Raw genomic sequence first — 10,958 nt, 5'->3', positions numbered from 1 at the left:
TGAATTTCAGATTTGATATTGTTAGCATTTTTTAGAAACAAAGCTAAAGAACCATAAACATATCATGAATTCAATTTTTTTGGATAAAAATATCTTAAAATGTATTCTAGCCAATTATTTTAGGAGAAGTGGAACAAGCAGGTGCTATGACATCTTGGAATAATTTTTTTTTAAAAATACGTCTTTTATTCATTTAATAAACAACCATTTAACATTAAAGGCATATACATGTCTCTTATTCAATGAGCCTAAAATATATTCTAACATGATAATAACCTAATCTAAATGCATGTAGTTAATGTCAATGTTCAAATTTCTTGGTTCCCTGATTGATCAGAGGTGTCAAGCTCAAAACAAAAAAAACCCTCAAACTTTGATCATGTAGATGAAGAGTGGATTGATTTACTAAGGTGGCAAAGACCTACTTTAGACTCTGCTTGGTCAAGGGAGGCCTCCCTAAGGAGCCATAAGGTGACATACTAACTATAAGAAATTTGACGTAAGCCTTGTTATAAGAAATGCCCAATACATAAAACACATATCTATCTTGCTATGGGATCTTTAAACCTAGAAGATGTATATGAAAGTTGTCAATTTTAAATTTTTTATTCTTTTTGGGAGAGGAGGGGGAGGGGAGAGTTGGGTGCATGTAATAAAATAATACTCCTTTTGCAACCCTAAAAATAAGTGTTGTATATACATCTCATGTCATTCAATAAATTATCTTATTAAAGTAGTAAAAATGTACTTGAAAATATGACCAATGCCTACAGATATGTTATATTATGCTAGAGCATGGTGGACCTAGGCAATTGATGAAAGAAGAGGCCTAGACATACTAGCAACAAAGGAGACATAACATAGAAATTTAAATAAATTCATGGATTTTGCTATGAAGGTAAATGCAATAGGACTAAATGCACAAGAGATTATGAAATTACATTGCATTGGAGAGGGTCTCATGTGAAACTACGTTTGAGATTGCAATTCAATTATTGAGCTAAAATGTAGAGGATTTTGGACATTGTCATATCTGTAGCAAAGATGGTATTGAGACAAACAATGTTAAAAAAGCCATGCCCTACACACAATATGCCACCATCAATAACATAATCTATCTTTGTTTTGTACATAAAAATGCATGGCCAAGATAGAAAAAAAGGAAAATATAAATATAAATGAAGAAAAATATTACACAAGTCCCATAACATCCTAAGTGGGTATCTACAATGTATCCACCAAATATAGGAGTGATCCTAATTGTATTGTTACATTTTTTTACAATATCAACCTATTAAATTGGGACCTCCCTTTCCTTATGTGCTCCAGTTGTGATCAGGTTGTTTGATAGACCAAATTCCACTTGGATTATGCCTAAATCCATTCACCTTGTTAATTTTCACCACCTTTGTAAGAGTTCAAATTGATCATGGTGGATTCAAGGCATTTGAAAAGGAATAGCTCAATGCCTTTACGATTGTGGAGATTCTTTAAGTTTAAAGCATCAATGATTAAAATCTTTAAGTATTGACAAGGAATTGAAGGTAAAAATGAGTCCAAATTGGTTAAGTTTGAGGTGGCCAAAATAATCCTCCCATATGGTCATAATCCAATGGGAGGAAAGGGTTTTATCCTCTAGACCTGCACATCTTTGCCAACATGGTATGAGATTAAGAGGCAATGCAAGTATTGGTAAAGGGAATCCTTTGTGGTGGTCAAATTCCACCCATCCTCAAGAATTTTTGTCGTCTAAAACACTAAATCTCCACCAAAATATTTTTTTCCTCTAGTATGCCACTTTTTTGTCCTTAGAGAAGGCCCGACCCAAAATGATAAAACATGTGGGACTTTTTGAAATCATTGGTTTCATTCACTAGTCATAAAATTTGATTAATAAACTATTAAACAACCATGTTTCTTATGGATTTGAATCCATCCAACTTGGCCTCCATGCACTACTACAAAGAAGGGGTTTAAAGACATTTTTTAATAAATTGTCTTCGTTTGAGGAAAAAAAGTTGCATATCATCTCATGATGCAAGAGCATCGTGGATTGCTTGATTATCCTTCTCAATTATGTGTAGGTGCTTTGTGGCTTCATTTTGTCTTCTTTTGCCAACTTGTCTTAGCTTGACTCAGTGCACATGTTCATCGAGTGTACTTAGTGGCTTGTTTGAGTCGTTCAGTGATGCTTTGTTCATCGAGTTGTTTGTCTGGTTCTTCTTTGAGAGCCAACCCGTTTATTTAATTTATAGTTGAGAAGGGTGGTAGGAAGTTTTCCTTGATTCCTTTTCAAAATGTAGAACTTAGTAGGATGAACTTGAGTGTTGGAAGGCAAGTGGAACTAAAGGATTTAGATTGAAGGGTTAGAGATCGATGTGGGAAATGGACCTATGACACACTGAGGACATATATGAGGATGTATTTGCAGAAGTGGAACACATGAAAGAGTGTACAAGTTGATAATGTGGCAAACATGTATGTGAAGAACCAATTCAGAGATTATGTGCTGAACCTTGGAAGATGTTCTTCCAAATATTGGGAACATATTTTTGCACTTGAGGTGTTTGATGTAGGAGCATCCTTGGGTAATAGGAATCCTAGAGGGGCATTAGGCTTGGATTTTGTGGACCTTATGTTTCACGCGATTAGGGTTATGTTCAAGGCATATTAGTGAACATTATCCTATGAACACATAATGATTGGATGAATCATGTTGGAGTTAGAACTCTTTTGGTGGCTATTGGTAATGTGTTCCTTATTTCCTAGACAAACTTTGGAGATTATTTTTGTGAGCTTTAAGTCGTGGGAGTTGCTTTGTGCAATCTTAGATACATGTGGATTGTTGGATGATGTGTGATCTCATGGCTAAGGCCACATAATGTTACATTTTCATATTAGTTAGTTATGTATTGTAAACTTGGGGATTGTCCTAAGTGCTTATTTAATTTAGTCTGACGTGATGACTTGTGGCTTGAGTGTTTATTTAATGTAACTTTCTAGGCCAACCTGTGGCTTGGTTTAGTATAACTAGAGGGTCTTGTGATGTCTAGAGTCATTTATTCATGATGGAAGTGAGCAAGAGTTTATGAGAGAAGCAAAATTTAGTAGAGCTAGTAGCGAAGTGTGGGCTTTGGAAACAAGAAGGTTGGTTGGTGGCTTGTGAGCACAAGTTTAGATTCTTTTTGGGGTTTCCACTAGATTGTAGGTCTAGGCTAGCTTGGGGTTGGATCTTGCGAGGTCTTGTAGAATTGTTATTGTGATTTCTTTGTATTTGGCTACAACCCATAAGGCCTTACATCCAGACATGTTGGATTTAAATTTTATGATTCTATTATGAAAATCAACTTTTTTTTGGATCTAAATCTCTATGTTATTGTTTATATTCTTGTTATGTGGTTATTTGCTAGGGGCTAGGCCATCTCCTTTGGGGATACACTTGCATTGCATTGCATCAAACATATATATTGAATATAATCCCAAGGTTACAATTAAACACATAAAGTGGCCCTAAGATTGTAATCTCTACATGATGTACATTCATCTAGGTACTCCTAGGTGCAATCCATATTATAATAAAACAGAGCAACCACATGGTGTATAACACCTTATCCCAACATTATACATAGTTTTGTAACACCAATACCTAGGGCACACATGTGTTGTCACAATCTTTTGTTGCATTTTTTTTTTATAAAATTTTGAGTGAAATTAATTTTACAATTTAAAAAATAGGTTCATTCTACATTGCACGTTTCTTTTTATATACATCTAAGTTAATCTCCTTTTGTTAAAATACAGATATAAATACCTTAGATACATCTCATTTTTTATAACTTTTCTCTCTCTTTTTCTACTTTCCACATGTTTGAAATAAAGACCTTGATGTTTGGGAAAAATCTACATTCACAAAGAATAAAAAATTAAATATAATAATCAATCTTTGAATATATTAAAAATTAGTAATTTTAGAAATATTATAGTAAGAGCTACATCCTTATGCTACATAATTTCTAAATAACTTCATTTGATTCTTAAAAAGTTAAAAACACGTGTTTTTTTGTTAGCATTTTGATAAGTATATAGGAGACTCCATTATGGCTATGATTTAAGACTAAAGTGATTGTATTTAAGGGGGTTGCAATTAACAGGGCTCAATCTAACCATTGTCAATCAAAGCATTTAAATGGAACATCCCTTTAAATTTAAGAAAAAAATTAAAATATCTCTAAAGTGAGATACATATACATTATTGTGATAACATCAAGCAAATCCTAAATGTTGACATTCTATAGAATTTGTCCATTTTACTAAATGCATTATTCCTTTATTTGTTGCTCACCCTTACCCTTGACAACCTAAATGTTGACATTCTATAGCAATAGTTCCTGCATGATGATATAAAAGATCACTGGATTGACCTCTTTCATTGTTCAAATTCAATGGAAGATTAAAAAATGGTAGAGACAGAGAATTCCAAAAGCAGGGTTTTGATAATAGGAGGCACAGGACGCTTAGGCCAAAGATTTGTAAAGGCAAGTTTGGCATTCAATCATCCCACGTATGTTCTTTTTCTTCCTCATTTCTTTCAAGAAAGTTGGGGCTCACCTTCTCCAAGTATGCCCTTTCCTCAATTTGTTAAATTTTTAACAATTGAGAACCTAAATTATGCACTGGAATCCTCTATACACTGAAATTGTTATGATTAGTACTAAATAATGGGGGTATTTTGTAGGAGTCATTGGATGACCATGAAAGTTTGGTGACTGCTCTGAAACAAGTAGATGTTGTCATATCAGCTCTGGTAGGAACTATTGTTAGAAATGACATACTTCAACAGCTGAAATTGTTGGAGGCCATCAAAGAAGCAAGCAATATCAAGGCACTTCTTGTGTTTTTAGTTGCTTGTAGTTTTTTCATACATTCTCATACGATATTTCAATTTCCTATATATTTTTGTCTAGTTTTCATCGACTTCAAAAGAAGAAAGATTCCTAGTTCATCTACACCATTTGGTATACAGGACTAATCACCTTGCAAAATAAATAGAAGATCTTTACTCACTTTCCCCTTTCGGATTCGTACTCAATTTCCGATCAAGAGATCTTAAACAGAATTAGGAAATTATTTGGATCAATTATGCTTTTGTATTTCTGCTGATGAGATGAAACCTAGTTATATTTTATGCTTCAGTACAATGGTCTCATTTATTTCTTGACAACTATCAGATGATCTTTCAGCGTATTTTTCGCGCCTTTTCCAAAGAATTTTACTTTAAACGAGGAGGCAATATCAAGGTACATCTATTGCAGATCAAGAGGTCTTAAGATGAATTAAGAAACTCTTCAGATCAATTTTGTATGCTTTAGGATTTCTGAAATAAGGTTTCCCAAACATAATTTTTGCTTGGGTAAAGTTGTCTCATTTGTTTCCCGAGGATTGTCAGATGGCCTTTTAGTGTATTTTGGGTTGGTCAGGGCTTAAATTTGATAGCTTTATCAATTATCATTATATATGAAGATTTCAAAACAGGTCATTGACTTTTTATAAAATTCTTTGTACACATTTAATCTCTATATATTTTTCTACAGTACAGTATGCCTAATATTTGAAGGCAACTCATTTTTCCAATTGAAACAACGTCTATATTTGAAGGGCAACTCTTTCTAATCTGGTCAATTTTTGGCAGCGCATTTGACCCAAATTATATTTTATTTTAAAGAATAAAATTGATTGTTTTCTATAGGAATTCTCCCAAGCTGTCTGGATTATATTTAATAAGGATCAAGAATCAAGCACCCCAGAGCAGGTTTCATATTTGGTAGAGGTTGAATCATATTTGTTATGTCTGTGTCCCGGACGCAGAGCATCCAGTGTCCTTCAATACAATTTTTGGGCTGAGCTGACGAGGATCAAAGATCAAGCCCGGGGCAGGTTTTCCCCAAATTCTAGGGCGGGGTTAGGCTTATGAAGAACAAATTAGACCGAATAATAGGAGGAATCTGCCCAACCCTGGCAATGGTGAGGGCTGAATGGCGTAATTTAGCTTTTATTCCAATTGGTATCTGTTCCAAGTTGAAATAAGTTGAAAATTCAACTTGAGCGCATGTTCTATCTCCAAAGTTAAGGAATTGGAGTTGGTATTTTGTTCAGCGGCGGTCTTATTAATCCCACATTTGCGAGGAGAAGGGAACAGGGGAGAAGCGGGACTATAAGAAAGAGGAGAGGCGAAATATTGAAGCATACTTACCTGGGCGGGGTCAATCGGTGATCAGGAAGGCCGATGGCCTAGGGAGAGCACCTTCATTGCACATAAAGAAGGGGGCTCTGCCTAGCATCTCCCATTGTGGAGAGTGCACGTCATAATTTGTGACAGAGGGGGCTCGCGTCCGCGCGGCCCTCACTTAGACCTAACAGCAAGCTAAACTCTACTGTGCGATTTGAATTAGATTTATCCATTGCAAATGACTGGCAATGGAAGAAAAAGTAGTAAGAAACGTCGAAGGATTCACTGATTGAAGGAATGGAAGCTACTGCTGCCCTTTTTCATTTTAATCTCTCCTCCAATGACGGTGCAATTTATCAATTGATTTCTTAATCATCTACTTTTCTGTCAAAACATTAAAGCAGATTGAAGTCAGGAGACTATGGGCAGAAGATTCAAGTGCTTTGAAATCTCCTCAATCAATTTGGAATCGGGAGTGCTTTGAAATCTCCTTAGCCTAATTCAATTTGGAATCAGGAGACTATGGGCAGAAGATTTAAGTGCCTAATTTTCTCGAGTGCTTTGAAATCTCCTCCCCAGCACAATTCTATTTTTGTCTGATGTGTAAGCCATCCGTAGAAGTAGCAGGCAGGACCTTCATGGGAGGTGAGCTGTAATCAGTATTCGCGCTCTGGCCTCAGAGGTACTACACCTTCCAGATTTGTGGGCTGGTCTGAGTTTGATACACAGGACTAAATTGTACAACCTTCAGAACAAATCCTGTTCGAGTGATGTTGTGCCTAGATTGTCTGTTCCCTCCAGATACATATACTTAAGAATTTATAACACGTTATAAAGGTGGGATATATAACACTCACGGGCCCGTTATACACTGACGGCACGGCAACTACTGATCAGAACACTATCATAACAATAACAATGCCGGGATTTCAGAAACCTCATCTAATGGAACGCCCGTACCGCATTGGTTGTTCAAAATGGATCTATTGTCAAAGTTTTTTTTATCTTTGCAAATATTTGTGTTCAAATATACGCATCAAATATTTTCAGAGATTTAGCTAAGATTTGGGGAGAAACACCAAAACCAGTGTGAAATCGACGAAGTCGGCATAGATCAGCAATAATCTGGTATAACTTCTTTGATCTTTGCAAATATGTGCGTTTATGCCTGCATATGTACAGAAGCATCAAATATTTTTAGATGTTCACAGAAGATTTGCAAAATTTTACAAAGATATTGGGGTGTTTTTGCAAGCCTATGACTATATTTGAAGAAATCTGCTTATGGCATTACATTCAGGCTTCGTCAAGCAAGATCTGCAAGTATTTCCTGCTCATATGCAAATATTTGAAGGATCTGAGGTAAAAAAACCGCAAAGTTTGATGTCCCTAATCCTTTGCAAACTATATTTGTAAATGCTTTTCAATAAATCATTTCATTAATGTTGTTGTCTGCCTTTTAATATAGTAGATATTTGCAAAATATTTATGGACAAATCACCGAAATCAGTGCGAAATTGTACGAAGTCAGCATAAATCAGCAATAATCTGGTAAAGTCATTCGTGTTCAAACGTTAGGAGGCATAAAATATTTATGATTTGTAAAATTCTAGAAAGGTTTCTATATATATTTGTCATTTCTTGTTGTTGTCAGCCTTTAACCTGCTAATCTAGAATTTGGAGCAACATCGACTGTATTATTTGCTATATTTTGCTTGCTCTTCAATCTGCATTGAGACGACGGGGAAGCCATTTGAAATTTGCACCGTGAAACCTTTTTGGCCGCTGTCGACTCATATCTGGCATCAATTTACAGTCACGTGATTCGTCCAGCAAAATAGTCCCAATTTTTGCATCGAATTCATGCTGTCTTTTGACATTAATCTGATTTGATTTAGCCGGTCTATAGTTTTTTCGGCCAACATTTGGCATGCAAGCAGAGCTTCAGTGTTTGGCAGAGAAGCTTGGCTCATTTCTTTTTCTACATGTAGAAGTTTGGCAGAGAAGCTTAGCTTATTTGTCCCAAATCCACTGCCTGCCAATCAATATATGCGTTCGATGTTATGAAAATAGCAGAGCAACAAACAGAGAAAAGAGTAAAAATAGAGTATACAATGAACATACACGAAACAAACAGCAACAATATTAGAATACACAAAACTCATGGAAGAAACTGGTTATCTTTTTGATCAATAAAAGATCACATAGATATTCACAATGCCCAATTGGGTTTGTCTATAGGCCCTGTTTCTAATATCTATTGACAATGTTAGATACCTTATGAAAGATTCTATTGTTATTATTAATGCCCAATTCATTCTTTTCACGTGGATGTGTTTTACATCGATAATGCTTGTTAGATGTTGCTATATGATGGCGATAAAGTTGTGGGTTGTTTACAGGATGGACATCTAATATTGTTGTGAGACCGCTTATCAAATTTTTTCCTCACATTATAAACAATGCCTATGTATGTACTTAATACTGACCGTTCTAGAATCTAGCAAGCCTCAAGCCTTATTAATTTACTTGTGGTTTTTGGGTGCGGCGTTTCCTCCCTTCAGAATTTGGTGTCGATCCAGATAGACTCTATGAATTCTATGGAGCCAGAACATCCTGTTATGATTGAGAAGAGAAAGGTAAGGCGTGCTATAGAGGCAGCCAAAGTTCCCTACACCTACATTTTGGCCAACTGCTTTGCAGGAATCTTTTTAGGGGGCATGGGACGGTTTGGACAAGGATTTTTCCTTTCAAAAGAAAGAGTGAACTAATTTAGAGATGGGAAAACACAAGGTATTTGTGAAGCTATAACATTCCTAAATTATATTATAGCCCATTATTGTTTGTTTGGCCATCATGTGAAGTACTTCATTGTCTAGGTCATCATATTAGATTATGTGAAGCAGCTGATATTTGGAAAATCACAAACTGCAGTAATATGGGTGGACGAGGATGACATTGCAAGCTATAGAATCAGAGCAATAGATGACATTGCAAGCTATAAAATCAGAGCAATAATGACCCTCGAACTGAGAACAGAGAAGTCCATATTAAACCACCTGCAAATATTTTGGCATAGGGGGAGATTGTAAATTATGGGAAAATATTATAGGACATCCAAATATCAAGAGAGGATTGGCTGAAGACTATGGAAGGTTTGTATTTATAAATATGTTGAATATTCTACTGTTTTTGTTTGCTTATTATATTTTAATCTTGTAGGTAAAACTTTTGAAGTGTAGGCTATAATTTCACACGTGTATGATATATTCTATGAAGGCTGTAAAACTAATTTTGAGATGGGATAGGCTAATCCAAAGATAAAATAAAGTCAAATTTTTTTTCCTTCCAAATTCACGAAAATTTGTCTTTTGAAAATTGGTCAATTGTACAGTTTGTAAGGAGGATAGCCGCATCCTTTTGAGATTGAGACTGATAAAAAAGAACCTTGTGAACTATTTCATGATGTGAATGAAGTATACTAGTGTGGAATCTTACTTGAAGCTATATGTGTAAGTCTATTGGAAGCCTCTATGCAAATAATCATCCCTTGAGTTGTATGCAACAATTGCAACAGTCAATTGTATTGTATTATAATTAAAAATATTATACAAGATTTAAATGTTAGGAGGCCACCTCTTTCTCATACCTTAATATTGAATGAAACTAGAGAAGGGATTGCATAAAAGGAGGCTATTTTTTCCTTCTTGTTAGATGTATGGATGTTTCAAGAATTTTGGGGAAAAAATTCAAAATTTGTTTTATTATCATGATATAAGAATTACTAATTGTCATTTTGTTATCTTTTCATTTGGATACAAATATTCAACTTCTTGGTTTGTGTTTATGAAAAATTGTTTTTATTATTAAAAGCATCTAAGAACAAGGGGGTTGACTCGTTACAAAGTAGGGCCCAACAACAGAAGGTCAGGTCAACAACAACACACAACTAGCACAACAAGTGCTAACAAGAAAAACAAAAACCAACACCAAGCATAGGGGCCTTTGCCCAATAAATAGGACCATACTCCCACCACAAGAATAGAAGGGTGGGTGTTTTTTCTATGTCATCGAACAACTATCTTGGTAATACTATCCTTAGGCTTCCCAACAAAAGAGACTCCACTAGGGAAACAATCAAGACAATGACTAGAGTGTTCTAGAAGACGAGTATTGTCAACAGAACCATAATGCAAATCAGAAGCAAAGGTAGAGGGGTTAAAATGCCCTCTTGACTAGAGGGAAGAGCACCAACAATAATGGGGCCATAAAAAAGGGTTGTGGTGGAAGCAAGACTTGGATCAACAACCATAGGCTAGAAATAATCAATAGTAGGGGTCTCACTAAGATTCTCTATTGGAGTTTCCTCTTCATCAATAGCCTGTGAATCTTCAAAGGACTCATAAAGGGAGTCAAGAGTCTGGATTATCAAGTGAGCATTACATGCATCCTTCCACTAGGAAGCAACACCTCCATGGTAGAAAATAGTGTAGACAGAAGTCATGTGACCAGTAAAGAAGCAAATTTCAATTACCAAAGGGGAGGCCCTCATTTTTCAGTGCTTGAGTCTGACTGATCCTCAACCATCAGCACCATGTCCTTGGGGAGTGATAGAGACACATCCATATTGACCAAGATACATGCCAAAGTAGAATGGCCTAGAGTTGTTGTAGCTTAATCGATCTTCAAGAAACAACCAAGGGAATTCCCAACAACATCAAAGCAAGGCATC

General features: G+C 35.6%; 1 long non-coding RNA gene, 1 other non-coding gene and 1 pseudogene across 2 annotated transcripts; all 3 read left to right on the top strand.

The window, feature by feature from the left end:
- Window positions 1-4,457: 4,457 nt before the first annotated feature.
- On the top strand, window positions 4,458-8,997 carry LOC149559024 (bifunctional pinoresinol-lariciresinol reductase 3 pseudogene; annotated as a pseudogene).
- On the top strand, window positions 6,243-6,404 carry LOC149559026 (U1 spliceosomal RNA). The gene has a single exon (XR_016352531.1). It is a non-coding gene; the product is annotated as a U1 spliceosomal RNA (small nuclear RNA).
- Window positions 7,482-8,551, top strand: LOC149559025 (uncharacterized). Its single transcript, XR_016364323.1, has 3 exons — window positions 7,482-7,588; window positions 7,698-7,777; window positions 7,881-8,551. It is a non-coding gene; the product is annotated as an uncharacterized LOC149559025 (long non-coding RNA).
- Window positions 8,998-10,958: the final 1,961 nt, after the last annotated feature.

The sequence above is a fragment of the Cupressus sempervirens genome, chromosome 5 (genome assembly GCF_028749045.1).
Source record: "Cupressus sempervirens isolate cs-2001-9-10 chromosome 5, ASM2874904v1, whole genome shotgun sequence".
In the NCBI taxonomy this organism is placed as follows: Eukaryota; Viridiplantae; Streptophyta; class Pinopsida; order Cupressales; family Cupressaceae; genus Cupressus; species Cupressus sempervirens.
The sequence above is the reverse complement of the archived record's forward strand: the minus strand, read 5'-3'. Positions and strand labels throughout refer to the sequence as shown.